Raw genomic sequence first — 16,617 nt, forward strand, 5'->3', positions numbered from 1 at the left:
CTCACATATCCCCTCTTCCTCTCTCTCAAACTCATAGCTCTATTTCTTTAATTTTTATTACAGAGACAAATGTGTTCCTAAGTATAGAAATGCAAACTGCTCATTCTGTGTAATTTTACTTGTATGTATGTGCTTTCGGGGCTAACCACTTGGTATTGGATCTATTTTGCTACAGTTTTGCTTTATCCACAACATAGGAATACGCTTTTCCTCGTCTTATTTTATAGTTTTTAATGTTGCCGTCTTGTCGAGAAGCAACCAGACATATGTGTAGCTCTCCAAATCAGAGAACAGTACTTCCGTTACGGGCTACGAGTTCTGTTCCCATGGCCATTAGCTGAAGTCAGGTGTCCTCTGATGACTTGTGATTAGTGTCACAGGGTAGATCAGTGTCAGCGTGTGGACAGTCTGTCTTTGTGAGTGGGATTCAGTAGTCATTCTGTGACACACTACAAGCTCACAGTCATTACTTCTCCCACTGCATGTGAGGCTCTGGACATAGAAACAGTGAGGGTCTGTGTGCCCTTGTCCTCACACACTGTCAGTGTGTTGTGGGATGGAGTAAACAGCTCTTTAAACTCCGCTATTCATACACAACACCAGGAGCACCGCTCTTGTTAGCTGCCAGTAGTATTAATAACAATGTTTACATGTAGTTTTGAAACATTGTGAAAGCTTAGCCAATGGGTCTTGGAACTTTGAAAGCATGAAGAATTCACATGCAGTGTTGATCCTAAAAAGTGTTGTGAGAACTATGACTCATTGCTTGGACCAAAGAAATGTATTCTTCTTCTTCCTTTAAGACCTCAGGGGGTGGCTTTTGCCACCATCTCCCGGAATTTAGAGGATGGCCATACTGAAGAATTACTCATTAGCCACCTGTCCGATGCTGCAATAAATTATTTTCACCTTGTCTACAAGCCTCCATGGTTATTGGTGGCCCACACCAATGGTCACCATTGTCATTCCCAAACCCTATCTCTTACTAATATTGGCCTACATCCTCCAGAATATAGCCCTGAAAAAAAGCAGACGTTATGAGTGGAAGGGGACAGTAATACAACAGCATTCAGTCAGCATGTGCAGGAGCTGCAGGCCACCAGAACTCAACTGACTTATAACGCGTCGTGATAGCATTCTTTGCGTTCAGGAAGTCTTTGTTGTACACTGACCTACTGTATTACAATTACTTGGTTCCAAGTAGAAGATACTGCTTTTAGGGGAAAAAGCCATTTATTTGTAATCATATATTACTAATTATGAGTATTTCAGTTATTGACGATTTGTTCCTGACCCTCACTGCCAAAGACAGATTTGTCACGTAAATGAAGGAAGCTACTCTTACTGTTTTCACAGTCTATTCAAGCTCTCAGAAGATAGTTAAGCTTTCAGCAGGAAAAGCCACAAACCAAAAGGCTAAAGCCATCTTTTGTGTAGATAACATAGTTAGATACTTGTCTTTTGAGAGAGCTTTCTTTGGAGTTTTTTTAAAAACACTTTGAGAAAGTAATTTTTTCATAAAGCAATAATTTCATTAGAATTATTGGTTAAAGAGCCTATGCATGGTATAAATTGAGTGTGATTGCTCTTTGAATTCATGGGATCAGATGGCAGAGATACAAACTAATAAAGGGAGTGCCCCTAATACAGTTACTATAAGTAAACAGGAGAAGTTGCCCATCAAAGTGGCGGTGCAGCCATGATTTCCGTAGGAGTGACATAAAGCTGTTCACCTTCTCATTGCAAACCCTGGCGTCCATAGCTGAGACCTCTCTGTACAACTCACAGGCTCATGTGCTACATCCTTGCCTTGCTTCTCTTGCTCAGTTTTAGTCTTGCTGTTTTGCTAGCTTCCTAGTCTTTCTTCTTCTGTCCTCTCCCTTCCCTTGCTCTTCCTTCTCCTCTCCTCCTGTCCCTTTTGTCATTCATTCCTTCTTTTTATCTTCCTTTCTCCCTTTCTTTTTTCTTTGGGTGGTACTGGGGCAGAGCTCAGGCCCTTGTACGTGTTGGGAAAGCACTCTGACAAGGGGCTCTGTTTGTCTGTTTCTTTCCTTCACAGTAAACAGTAATTGACTTCTGCATGAGTGACTAAAGTCTCACTTCTATTTCAAGTGGAAGTGTGAGTAGATGGTTTATTGGCATCTGCATTTTGTCATGCAAAATTCAGTGACTTGGCCGTAATATTCTTCATTTCCCTCTCCCCCCAGTCTCCTCCTCCTCCTCTTCCTCCCAACTCCTCTCCCTCCACCTCTCCCTTTCCCTTCCCCCTTTCTCGCAAAACATTCTGTTGTCATTTCATTCACAGATAACCACAACCCAAAGTGTTTAAAGTCTCTAACATTTAACACACATGATTTCATTTCTAATATTTTTGTAATCCAGATTTGCTAAAACCCCAGGCAGCATCTATAGATAGGAAAAAGCACGTACTTCCGTCCAGCGTGCTCTGGCCCACAAATACACACTCTCACTGACTACTTAGGGAAGCTCCGGGCACGTTTGCTAATCCTTTTGACCCACACATTTGTCATCCAGGAAAGAGGGAGAATACTATCTTCTTCTTGTAGCAAATGAAGCTGCAAAGAGCTGATTTGTAGAAATAGTTGGAAAAATCTCCTGTCCGTTTCCTTTCCCTCCCTGCTAAGTAATGTCTATGTAATGTATCCAGTCTAGACATGGAAACGCTGAAGTATTAAATATAAGAATACATTTTATGTCTTACTGCTTCTTACATCTTTCCAATCATCAGCTGAGCTGATCCTACAGAGACATATGTGAAGTCACAGTCGCTTCAGGGCAATGTGTGTCCCCTCACTGCTGCATATTCTTTTCCATGCTGAGGACCTCAGCTGCCTCCTGTCATTCCTAGTCACCCACAAACACACTTGCTTCCAAGACAATACAGTGATCTTAGCCACTTCCAGTATAAATTATTAAGGAACATCTGCAGGAGAGACTCCTGGTTCTGTTCAATTTGAAAACAGGAAGGTATTTAAGCTGACATCCAAAGTACCAGTCGGTGGTGCTCAGTGATAGCAAACCTTCCTGTTTCATAGCAGGCTTTCTGCAATGCATCCTCTGGTATGTCTGAAAAATTATCCATTTTAAATTGTACCCCCCATAGACGTCCCTTTTTATGTCTTGTGACCTGATCAAGGAGATCACTGGAAACTGCTTTCTTCAGACAGAAGCCCATCACAACCAGAGAGCCTGGTATCAGTGACTGGGGAGGTTGGAGGTCACCAGAGAAGGCAGGCAGCACTGAACATAGGATGGCATCTGCTGGATGCCATTACTTGAGATCCTCAATATGCCCCAACAAAAATCTGGTAAAACTGAAGAAGGAAGCCAGCTCCCACCTTAGTGCAACTCTCACGATGCCTTTCTAAGGCATCTGTGCTGGTAGAAAGTGTGGGACACAACAAATCTCATTCATTATGAAGATACCCATTACAGGCACGAGTGTAACTTTCCCCTTACGTAAATTGAGATGGCGTTTTCCCCACAGTCTCTAATAAGGGAAAGACCAGGCTTGCTGGCATCATAGCTTTCTGCTGACTGTGTTTCTGTGTTGCCTTCTTCTGATAGGAGAGTTAAGCTAAATGTGAAAGTTTAAGGGGAGGAACAGAGAAGAATCCACTTACTGGCTAAATGTACCCATGAAGCATCTGAATAATACTGTCAAATGCTGGGTTATATATGGCCTTGTGTTTTTACTTAATTATACCTTAGCTGCTAGAATATAAATTTCTCCAGATTAGAGACCATGTCTTCTGCTCTCAAGTACTCCTCAAGGAACACAGAAAAGGAGTCGATGTTTAAAAGTTTGTAAGTAAATGCTTGTTGAGTGGAATTGACCTTATGGTCATGTTACATATAAATCATTTATACTAAGACCATACAAAATCACCAAGAGGAGTTGGATGTAGTTCGGTGGACACACTGTGGTCCTGTGCCTCCAACCACCCCTTAGACATTTCTTAGGATAATGCTTTCATTCAGACAAGCCGTGCCCTTCTCCCTGACCAGTTCATCTCCATGCATTAGGATTTTACCCAGAGCTAATCTCACTCTCTCCATTGGGTATACAGGAGGAGGAAGGGGCACATCATTTGTAATGATGCCACTGGCATTTGGAACCCAGGGACCAAGGATGCAGAACACCCTGGATGTTGCCATCTGTCACAGAAACAATCATAGCCCCTAGCACCTGTTAATAACAAGCTGGACTTCTTAGCATTTGTACTCAGAATTGCACTCGAGTCTTATTCTCCCCCCACACCTTCACTCTGTGTAAGGTTTGCTGAATTGCTTCGTCCTCGTCAAACCACTCTGTGTTCTCACACACCTCTGGATATTCCATCTTCCCCCGCTCCTCTCTCCTCCAGCGAGGGCTTTAAAGCCTGTGGACTCAGCTCAGCCATAAGCTTCTCAGTGCAGCCTTTGCTTCATCCCGGATGGGGCAGGCGGCTCTTTGACATGCTAAGCCCTCAGTTGGTTGTGACCTTTTGTTTCTCCCACTTGATTAAAAGTGAGTCTCAACAGTTCATTCACTGCCTATCATCTTCCTGGTTACTTGATAAATAAGCTTTTATTAAATGAATCCATTGGTGACATTGTCAGGTAGGAAGCAGTTTATCTAGACAACAGTTAATGTCATTTTATCCTGATGAGGAAGAACCCAGTACTAAGTATTCCAGGATGGCAGCAACCCTGGCAGTACAAGTAGGGACCTTTCCTGTTGATGCTAGAGAATAGATAAAGAAAAGCCAACCCTTTGTCCTGGGGCTAGCGGAGGCCTCAAGACCAGGGCAGAATCCATCAAAGTTGGAAGGGGGACAGCAGAAACTAATCGCTGATCCTTAGAACTAACCTGGCCACAAAAGAATGACCCGAAAGTTAGAATTTAGAGTAAGTATTTAGGAGTTTGGGGATAAGTTCATGCTTTTAATCTACTACAAACAAGAGGCCGCCTTTAATTCCATTTTCTGAGCATTCCTTTTCATCGTGTTGTATAAATAAATTGGTTCCTCGTGGATCTGAACTTTTTTCAAAGAAGGAAGATCTTGCCATTGGTGGCCGTTTGACTGAAGATTCCTAGCTAGGTGCAAAGAAAGCAGTCCGTCTTCCCTTCCCATCAGCCACTGTTGTGACCAGGGTGAACACAGCGGGAGTTGGGCCTCTCTGAACACCTAGAGCAATAGGGAAGACAGAAGGACCTCACCAGTGCACCCAGGACCCCTTGGCTCCTCGTGAGAGACAGGTGCTCTACAAGGAGAACCCGGCTGCTGTGTAAGGAGCCAGGGCTCCACACCAGCCTCTGTACTCACTGCTCAGTCGTCACCGTCCTTCTGGGGAGCCACCTGCAGATGAGCTGCTGAGCACTGAACAAAACCACTGAAGTCAGACACTGTGACCCCCTGAACCTGTGGACAGGAGAGAAGCAGAGACGAGGCTGTGGCTGACAGGCCTAGGTCAAGGGTGTGTCCTGGCCGGGTCAGAGGTGGAATAAGTGCTGTTCCTTTCACTATAGAACCACAAGATATTGTGAAATGGCCTTGCAGGCTTTGTTGTTTGTTGTGGTTTGGTTTTGAGTTCGTGTGTGTGTGTGTGTGTGTGTGTGTGTGTGTGTGTGTGTGTGTGTTTTGGTTTGTTGTTTGTTTTTTATTTTTTGGGTTTTTTGTTTTGTTTTGTCTTTGGTAACTCGGTGATACAGATCTCCAGTGTGGATATTGTGGATGACAGCATCATGTCACAATGCAAGATATCAGACGACACCTAAGAGAAAGGGAACCACAACATATGCTACTATAACTCTAAAAAGTACTTATGAACTAGTCTGTGAGCAAAATAAAGCAAGGAAATTGCGTTCACTAGGTTCCTGGAAGACGGGAGATGCTGCTGCAGCCCCATGTTTACTACTTGTATTCAGCAGTACAACCCGATAAGACGGCCAGTGTGCAGCAGAGCCTGCTGATAAAACTCACAGCTCACTACAGGCGTTCTAACTAGGGCAGAAGAAGAAAAGTCGGTCCAGACAGCGTGTCTGCTTTGTTTGGAAGAGAAGCATAAATACCTCATTTGCCTTGTAACAGAGTGGAATGTGTAATCCGCCAGCGTGTAGCCATATCATCGTGTCATCTGGCCCAGAGTGCAGGGACAGACTAATCTACTCACCCTGGTCCTCACTCATCCAAATACATATTCCATGTAGTCACAGTTCATTTCTTAGAAGTTAAAACACAATTTTTTTCTGAGTTTCTTTCCTTCCTTCCAAGTTCTTTTCTTTCTTCAATTTTTTTTATTTCATTTTCTTTTTTTTTTGTGTGTGTGATGTCATTTTCTTTTTTTATTTTATTTTATTTTTTTATTAACTTGAGTATTTCTTATTCACATTTCGAATGTTATTCCCTTTCCCGGTTTCCGGGCAAACATCACCCTAATCCCTCCCCTTCCCCTTCTTTATGGATGTTCCCCTCCCCACCCTCCCCCCATTGCCACCCTGCCCCCAACAATCACGTTCACTGGGGTAAAACACAATTTTTGCCTGAAGAAGAAATCTAAGAGCATCCAATAGGGAGGAGCTCACTACATCCTGAATAAAGGCGGGGCCACTGTAATAAATTTCCAAGTGCATTTTCCTTTCAGCCTTTCTCCGGCTTGTTGGGGTTTGGGGCAAAGTGGGGGGATCTTTTCAAGTGGTGTCTCATCAAAACAAGCATGTCAGTGACGATAAATATATCTTTTGAGTGTGAGGTGGACCATGGAGCTCTTACTGTTGGCATTTTCTCACCCAGGTTCTGCATATTTGCCTCTTGAAGAAAAGTGAGGGTTTGAAGACCCACAGCAACAGCCTAGGCTTTGTGTCTGAATAGCAGCTGGCCTGATAACATGTAAACCAGAGGCCAGCATTTGGGATTTAAACTTGTCACTTTTAGTGCTGAGCTGCTTTGAGCAGGACTCGTTTCTGTTTCCAGGTGCATTTGTGCTACACAAAAGCAAATGCATGAAGTAACCCACGCTGCTCTCATACAGAGTGCGCAGCCACGGGATGATTGTCTGATGCTGTTTTCTTTCCATATTAAGTCAACCTGAGAAACTGGTGATTATACCAAACACTATTGCTTAATGCCATGATTCTCCAGTCCTCTGTCACGAGAGACCCAACTTGGGAGGTTAATTGTGCATGTTTCTGCTTTCTGTTGAAAGGCCAGTGACAGCCTGTCTGGAGCAACTCAAGACATACAGCAGTCCATGTCAAGTGCCAAACTGCCTGTGTTGTGGCCTGACGTGGGCTGGGTGGAGAGAGAGAGAGAGAGAGAGAGAGAGAGAGAGAGAGAGAGAGAGAGAGAGAGAGAGAGAGAGAGTCTAACACCAGTAGTTTTAGCAAGCCAGACATGGCAACAGGAATCTGTAATCCATGTTGAAAAGGCAAGCAAGTAGGTCCCTACGTTTGCTAGCCAGCCAGCCTAGACTGTTTGGTAAGTTCCAGGCCAGTGAAAGAAATTATCTTAAAAAAAAAAAAAAAAAGATAGACAGTCTAAGGAAGGATACCTGAAGTTGACCTCTGACCTCCAAAGGCATACATGTAAATGGGCACATAGGCACATAGGCACAGAGAGAGAGAGAGAGAGAGAGAGAGAGAGAGAGAGAGAGAGAGAGAGAGAGAAACATACACATTCGGCTTACACACAGAGATCGCATTAATCTAATTGGTGTAGTACTCTATAGGGATGAATCATCTCTTTATAAAATCTTGCACTCACAAACAGGTTTCTTTCTATCCTTTCTTCATTCTCCATTTTCTGATCTGTAAAGTGGGCATACAATTGCAAACAGTGCTCTTAACCTCACAGAACTGCGAAGGGAAAATGACCTAGAGCTTTGAAATCATAAATTAGCAGGTGTTTCTGTCATTTTTTTTAATTATACTGTATTTCATTGGTTCCTTTCCCCCTCTAACCTCTCCCCTGTATCACCCCCCATTCTTGTTTTTAAAGGAAGGGCCACGAGTTAAGTGACAGGCAGTGAGTGTGCATCCCACTAACAGACCACACCAGTCCTTACAACCCCAATGAGCTTCACTTGGTAACGTGCCTGCTGCGCAAGGACCTGAGTTCAGATCCCAGCTCCCCCTGCAAATGCTAGACACAGTGGTACACATCTGCAACCCTGCTGCTCCAAAGGGAGAGGGATGGAAAGGGCTTGGATCCCAGGGTCTACTGGCCAACCAGTCTCCTCAGTGAGCTCTGGCCTCACTGAGAGATACTGCGTCAAACAAATAAAGTGGAGAGAGAAAGGAGCATCACCCTCCAGCCTCTAAACACAAGTATGTATGTATAGCAAGTGTATGTGCCGCACATCATACCCATGTGTGCCACAGAATAAAACACTAAATAAAAGTCAAGGAAACCGGACCAGGTGAGCCCAGTGGAAGTGTGGGTTGCAGAAGCATGGGGTAAGAAGAATGCCAAACACCACTGATCCAAATCCCTTCTGCTTGAAATGCAGATCCCACTATCTGAAGTTCACACAAAGTGCCTTTAACCTCATCACCTGTCCATAGTCAGTTCTGTTTCCCCGGGCTTGAGCCCTAGGTGACCTGAGCCTCCAGGAGTCTACTGTCTTGCACATGCTCTCTGTGGGCTGCACAGTGAAGTGGGGGGAGCTCCGCAGCCTGTCACCACATAGCCCAGGCATGGTGGCACACACCTGCAAATAGCCCTGAAGAGCCTGAGGCAGGGGGACCAGAAGGTCAGAGCCATCCTTGACTACATAGTGAAAACCAAGGCTAGCCTCAGCTACATGGGACTGTCCCCGAAAAGATAACCAGGCCTCCACGCTTTGCCCTGCCCCTTTCGTCTCAGTCCAGCCTCGGAGCTGCACGTTTGGAAGCTGTGGGTACTGGCGATCTCTCCGCAGCCATGTTTGCAGAAGCCATGAGCAAGGGTCTCTTCAGGAAAACACACACAGAGCGTGTATAGGAGACATACCCATCCATGTGAGTGCCGCAGAACCTGCAGTCTAGCAATGCACTAACCTGGGCTTTTTTACACATTAGATCATTTGATTCCAGAGTTTCTTGACACAGAAAAAAAGGGAAACTTCCTTAACTGTAGAGAAAGCCAACAGGAAGAAGCATAAGAAACTGGACTTGTGACTTTGTATATAACCTTTTTAAAGAAAACATATTTTTTTAAAAGTTTGATCATCCACAAAGCAACGACACCTAGCTGAGGAGCTTGGGAAACTGATAGGGAGTGGTGTTAGACAGCCATGCTGGACTGTCTGGGAGAAGGTCAGGCTGTCACTCAGACGCTTAGACGTAAGAATGGTAAGAGTAGAAGCGGCTGTCCTGGTACCAGGCCTCAAGAACCTGGGGAGAAAGCACAGCCCCTCCCCCTAGTCAGGGTGCCAACCAAGGCCACGCCTACCCTTTGCCATGTCAAAATCTGACTGACCCACGAAGCAGCTAATTTTAGCTTTAATTTTTGCAAAGAATGATTAATAGTCACTTCTGTTTGGTGGACTGTAGTCTGTTGAGGTAACATTAGGACTTTTTACTAAATAAACCGCTATGAAGAAAGGGGGTGGGGGAGCTGTATAATCTTTTTGTAACAAGCTATAAGATGATGTACTTAGTCTTTAATAATTAAACAGAGACACTTTTATCCTCATGATGTTGCAATCACATTGCTAATACAGTTTAGTGCTTATTTTTTAACTGATTCATTTTCTTGCTTATGACAATCTAGAAAGGTTTATTAAATCTAATGACTACTTAGGCTTAAGTAGGGGAAAAGCATGTTCTAATTACAGGGACGGATAAAAGCAAACTAATTAACCAAAAATGTGCATTTCCTTCCTCCCAGATGTCTGGTCAGCCATGTCGGAGAGGAACTTGAGTTACCTAGCTCCTGAGTTTTTAATCATGTTTTTAGATTGCATTTCTTACACCATCTGTAGCATTAACCTGACTGTAATTTCTGTCACAGTTGGAAGCTTTCGTTAATAAATGTTTTGTTTTGGAGGGGAATGGGAAAGCGGGCAGGAATCCGAGAAGGTTTATGAATGAATCAAAGAAACTATGCCTTACCTGAGGAGCCACAGAGTAAAACTCTGGACTTTTATGACTGAAAATTTGGCTTTCTTTCTCTGCCTCACTTTATAGCTACATTTGTTTGGGAAAATACTCTTAATCCAGCTGTAAGCAAAAGTAAGTAAGTAAATAAATAAATAAATAAATAAATAAATAAATAAATCTAATGGATGCTGCTAACCACCAGCTTTGCAAAAATCTTAATGACTGGAGATGGGTAAGGGGCCCAGTCAGTCAAGTGCTTGCCCAACAAGCATGAGAACCTGTGTGTGAGCCCCATCATCCAGGTAGAAAGCCAAGTATATGTTTCTCTCCCAGTGCTGAGGAGACAGGACAGGAAGAGCCCTAGAACTCATTAGCCAGCCTGCCCTACCCAATCCGTAAGCCCCGGGCCCCCGTGAAGACCCTATCTCAAAAAGCATGGGGAATAGCTCCTGACTAAAGACACCTGAGGTTGCCTTCTGGCCTCCACATGCACATACATGCATATACACCTGCTTCCATGTGCACCTGCACACAAATGCACATACATGCATATACACCTGCTTCCATGTGCACCTGCACACAAATGCACATACATGCATATACACCTGCTTCCATGTGCACCTGCACACAAATGCACATACCTGCATATACACCTGCTTCCATGTACACCTGCACACACATGCACATACATTCATATACACCTGCTTCCATGTGCACCTGCACACAAATGCACATACATGCATATACACCTGCTTCCATGTACACCTGCACACACATGCACATACATGCATATGCACCTGCTTCCATGTACACCTGCACACACATGCACATACATGCATATACACTTGCTTCCATGTACACCTGCACACACATGCACATACAAATCCACACATATACTCAGACTCACAAAGAACATCTAATTTTATTCATGTCAGGCAGACTATAGATACAAAAAAGTGCATGATTATTTTATAAAATACAGAAGCATTTATTTTTAATGCCTTATATATCCTGAATAAAACATAGAGTCAAAGTACTATTGAGCTCTAGGTAAATTTTTATTCTATTTTTATTATAAATCTTCTGTATCTGTTACTAGTAATCATTGCCACACACCTTTTGAAGAAACTAATAGCGTTTCAGAATTAAAGAAATGAGAATTTTAAAGAATGAAAAATGTTAAAGAATGATATATGGATTAAAAATCCCATGAAAGCAGATAATAAAAATGGGGAAGGCAATCAAGACACACTGTGAGTCCCAGACTTACTGACAGGAAAGTAAATACAAATGCTTTTGTGTTTGAAACTTTTATCATTGATTGGTAGCTAAAAGTAGTAAACAGAGTAGAGGCCAAATATTCGACTGAGTCCTAGAATAGAAGTTTAGCATGCTGAAGCATGGGCACACTGGCGTTAGGGAAACATCAGTAGGTATTGCATGTTTCCAGGTTCTAGGGCTTAGAAATGCGGATGAAGACGAGATTGACAGTGCAGTAGACTGTGGGGAATGACAAAGAGTTGCAACAAAGTAGAAAGTGTGCTGCTTTATTTTAAACACACATTAGAAACTGAATACACACACACACACACACACACACACACACACACACACTTTCTCTCTATTTCATCAGTAGGCCATTGAGATAGCATCCTGTATGTTTGCCGTCATTTGTGTGTGAACTTCTTTGGACCTTGCATCCCAAAGCCTAAGATTCTCAGAGGCTTAGATCTCAGATTCTCCCAGCATCTCTATTAGAGTTAGGACTCCACACCTTGGGTAGCAGAGTGGAACCTTTGCACGTGGCAGGTCATTGAACATCTGAAGCTCTGCCTTCTGAAGGTGACTGTTGTAGGCAATCAGGAAGCCACCTGAGATGCAAACCCTGGGGAGTTGGCTAAAGCTACTCCCCAGGTGAGTCATTCATTTCTGATGAGGAAGTGGTCTGAGACGTCTGAACTACCTATCAGTGGAGTGACACAGTAAGTACACAACCTGAAACTAGTCACACCAGAAGCTGTGAGACCAAAGATGTCCTCCAGCAGCTGTAAAACCCTTCCAGGAATAAGAGAAGAGAATGTGTTGTATTTACAAGCACAATACATAGCTATTCCTTATTTGTCTTGCTTTAAAATAAAAAGTCAAACTCCTAGACCATGTGTTCTAATCTTGTTGTAAACAAAATTCCATCACTAATGAGAGCACTTTGGGTGTAAGGTTTGCTAAAAGGAGATTTCTTTTCCCCCTACAATAACTAAATGTTAAAAACTTAAAAGGTCCAGGGCTAGGACTCAGTTAGAGTGAGTGATTGCCCTAGTGTTTCTAAAGCCTAGGGTCCCTACCCAGCATTGCATAAACCAGCCGTAGTAGCACACACCTATTATCTCAGCAATTAGGAGCTGAGGGCAGGAGGATCATAAATTCAAGATCGTCTTTCAGTACATAACACGTTGGAGGCCAGCATGGGCTACCTGACACCCTCCCACCCACCCTACTCCAGAAAAATCCTAACTGGGCTATTGAAGGCGAGTCCTATAAAGGCTGCCATAATGGCTGTGCAATGTGGACTTAGGCTGCCAGTTAGCCACATACACTTATCAATAAGGCTGGTGACCTTAGAATTGATCAGATTAGGCAGTTTATTCAACTTACTATTTAAAATGCTTTCAGATAATTGCCACATGGTTTTATTAAATGCAGCAGCCCAATTTCAAGGTTGTCCTGTCGGTTTCATCCTGGCAGACTGTGCATGTGCCCATCACAGGCTTTCCAACTTCCTCCTCAGCAGACTGAAATCAGAGTAATGAAAACAGTCAAACTGCTCATAAAATGTCACATGGCTATGAGAGCACATATTATTTCTACAGATATTTTCTGTCAGTCAGTAGATCACTACTCAAATGACAGCCGTGCCTGGCTGAAACGTGCTGTAAAAATGACAGTCCCATACTGCAGGAGACTACTGGCACAGTAAAATTTACTGCTCTGTCCCTTTGATCTCAGCCAACAAAAGACACAAAATGTTACTTGGGAATAAATAAAACATTTATAGAAAAGGGGAGAAAAGGTTATATGCTTCATTTTGCTTATCAATGTCATTTCCAAGCCAACAGTTTTATTAGGGGTAGGGGTATGGTGACAAGCTATTTTTAGTTTGTGGGGGAGAAATGTGACATTTAAAACAAATGTCATAGCATTTCTTCAATAAAAATCCATGCTGTCAGCTGCCTACTAGCACTAGAGACTCTGGCAAAGCTGGATGGGCCGGAGAGGAGCAGGATGGCTTGCTGTATTGCTCTCCCTCTCAGACCCTCATCAAGGTACGAGAAACTGCGTGTCTGTGCCCCAGGTCTCACCTGCTGGCAAAAAGGCCCACTTGGAAACAAAAATCTAAACTGTCTACCTAAAAACGATGGTCCTAGGTTCAACCAAAAGCCCCCTGACCTGTTTTGTTCGTCAGATCTTCGGACCTCCAACTTCTCCCACAAGCAGACAACTCAAATATCTGCTGTCATCCTCAGCATAGAACACAGAAAATGACTTCATATTAAAAAGGATCAGAAACAGTGGAGGAGACCATTGGTAGATAGAAAAGAACTAGTTCTCTCTATAGATAGATAGATAGATAGATAGATAGATAGATAGATAGATAGATAGATAGATAGATATAGATAGATAGATATAGATATAGATATAGATATATAGATATATACACATTCTCACATTCTACCCTGAGATATCTCAGAGTTGTTATTTAACTTTTGGTGGATGGGAGCCATATCTTACCTTTCTCTGACTCTCCTGCAGTGCCTAGCACAGTACTTGATAAAAACCATGGAGCAATTAAAACCTTGGCTTGAAAAGCGTAGTTTCTATCAAATCTGCCCTGGCTTTCCCAGCTCTGCACAACCTGCCACTCCCCCCACGACAGAGGGCTTCTCTTCTTCTCTGCCATTTTTAATGCCCAAGTCCTGCTTACTCCATACTTTTGTAACAACCTTTACTGAAGATGATCGACTCACTCTCTTAACATAATTTTCTTCTCACGGGCCTTTGATCCCAGCAGAGGCAGACACAGGCACACATCTGTGAATTCAGGAGCAGCCTGGTCGGCCTACATAGCAAGTCTAAGACCAGCAAGGGCTGTAGAGTAAGGAGTTCGGCTTCAAAAACAACAAGAAGGGGAAGACGCCTGTGCCCTTTTCCCTTCTTTCCTTTGCTCACTCCCAATTCACTGCTCCAACCTTAACTCCCTGGCATGCTATCACAGAATGGCTTTTCTTTAACCAGGTTCCTCTTTTCTGTCATCTGTGTCAGGCCTTGGCTGGACCTCTGCCAGTTGCCCCCAGGAGTCTGTGTGTCTTACACCTTGCCTTTGCTTTCAGGTGGCAGAGTTTAGTAATAGTCTCAATTTAGCCTGCTGTCTTCTAATTGTCATTAATTTGCTAGCCATGAATTGGCCACTCAGTAGGCACAGGCATGGAGCCAAGGAGCAAGAGGCAACCCCAGAGTCCGTTCTCTTAACCAGCTCTCAGCTGCCAAAACTACTTAGGAGGTATCCTGCTCTGTTTATTACCTCAACAAACATTCACTCAGCAAACATTTACCAAGTCAAGGTCAGGGACCACCTACGACAATGCCGGTCTTCACTCTTCCTTAATAAGCTGATATTTTATTTCAGTTTGGAGGATCTAGGGATCAAACCCAATGCCTCTACTTACTAGGCAAGTACTGAGCTAGGTCCCCTGCTTGGAAATCCCAGCTCTCAAGACCACACAAAGCACTTACTCCTCCTACAGCCTATAGAAACTGTAACTCTTATTCTCAACACTTACTTATGTACTTCCCCAATGATAAATCATGTTCTGTGAGTGTCTGAAGTGTGCTTAGTGTCCTCCTGCAATCACCACAGAATTGGGGTGTGTGTGTGTGTGTGTGTGTGTGTGTGTGTGTGTGTGTGTGTAGGACAAAAGTTGATATCAGGGTTCTTCTTCAGTCCTATTCACCTTATTTATTGAAATAGAACATTCACAGACTGCAGTTGGCTGCTATACGTAGCCAGCTTGCCCTGGGAATTTCGTCTCTGACTCCTGAGCACTGGGATGGCTGGCCAGTCCCCAAACCTGCCTGCCTAGCCTTTAGTGGGCACTGTGGATCTGACCCCTGGTTCTTGTACTTTCATGGCAAGCACGTTCACCCCTGAGTGTCTAGCTCATAAGCTCTACTGCAAAATCATTTTGAAGGCAAAGATTGTTTCTCAATAAACAGTCTCCCTGTATTTTTGCTGACCATTGCCAAAAAGTATCCCCAAATCAGGGCCTCTTCATATGCCCAGTTCCACCATAAACTGCAGCCCACTTATGTGCACACTGGAACCCAATTGACTTAGGAAGTGAGCAGTTTGAGAGCTGTTTCCCCCATTCTACACTTTATTTGAGTCTTTTCATCTCTTTTTAGTCCTCCTACTATATAAAGCCATGTGAATAATTCATATGCACTGGTTCAGATGTAGGTGATGTTTTGAAATTTCACATTTATCTGAATTAGATATATATGATTTAGTAATTTGTGTATGCCCCCAATTACACTGTTAACCTGTTTTTTCTGATACTGTTTTGACACTTGTCTTCTGTATTGACAGCCTCATTGGCAGGGATGGAGGTGGTGAATTCTTTGTCATTAAGCATTGTCATTTATAACCATGGATTCTGAAGTACAAGGAAAAGTGATTCCTTACATATGGATTTATTTAAGACTTTAATGAATTGATTTAATGTCATTTGAACTTTGCGTGAGTGTAGCTCAGATCTGTTCTATGGAGCAGCTGATTAATCTTCAGAAGCAATGCTTTCTGTCAACCATCTCATGTTGCATGCCCGTTATGTATGGGCATAGTTCTCTAGCTAGCAGCAGAATTCCACCTGGAAATGGAATTGGCTTTTCTTAGAACGCAGCCCTAATAAACGGTTCAGTGCACAGTTAGAACCTGAGGCCACCAGAAGGAAGCAGACTGTGAAAGATAGATCTAACTGCTCTGCAATAAATTTTTTTGTAAATTTACCATAAATAAGAAAACGAGCAGGGCTGGAGAGATGGCCTATAGATTGAGAGCACTTGTTCTTGCAGAGGTCCCAGGTTCGATTCCCAGCACCTATATGATGGTTCACCACTCTTCCTAACACTAGTGCCAAGAGGTCTGAGGCTCTCTTCTCACCTCTGTGGGTGAGCACCAAACATACATATGGTGCACATGTATATATGAAAAAACACTCACACAGAAAAGAAATTAATAAATCCAGTGTTTAAATTTTAAATAAGAAAGGGGAAGGAATGAAGAATAGCCAACATTTATCTTTAGATGTTTGCAGTTTGGTTTTGGGTGTTTGTTCTTGTTGTTTTTGTTCCCTGTGTATACTTAGTCACAGGACTTAAATCAGAAGAGCAAAAATTAGGGACAAGATCAGACCACAATGATCTAGGTTCTCTAGATACTCAAAATCACTTAAGGAAGAGAACTGGTTTCTTCCTCACAG

At 43.2% G+C, this 16,617-nt stretch overlaps 1 protein-coding gene across 6 annotated transcripts in view; it reads left to right on the forward strand.

The window, feature by feature from the left end:
• Window positions 1–16,617, forward strand: part of Cdkal1 (CDK5 regulatory subunit associated protein 1-like 1) — a 552,607-nt gene that overhangs the window by 451,394 nt on the left and 84,596 nt on the right.

The sequence above is a fragment of the Rattus norvegicus genome, chromosome 17, assembly GCF_036323735.1.
Source record: "Rattus norvegicus strain BN/NHsdMcwi chromosome 17, GRCr8, whole genome shotgun sequence".
NCBI lineage: Eukaryota > Metazoa > Chordata > Mammalia > Rodentia > Muridae > Rattus > Rattus norvegicus.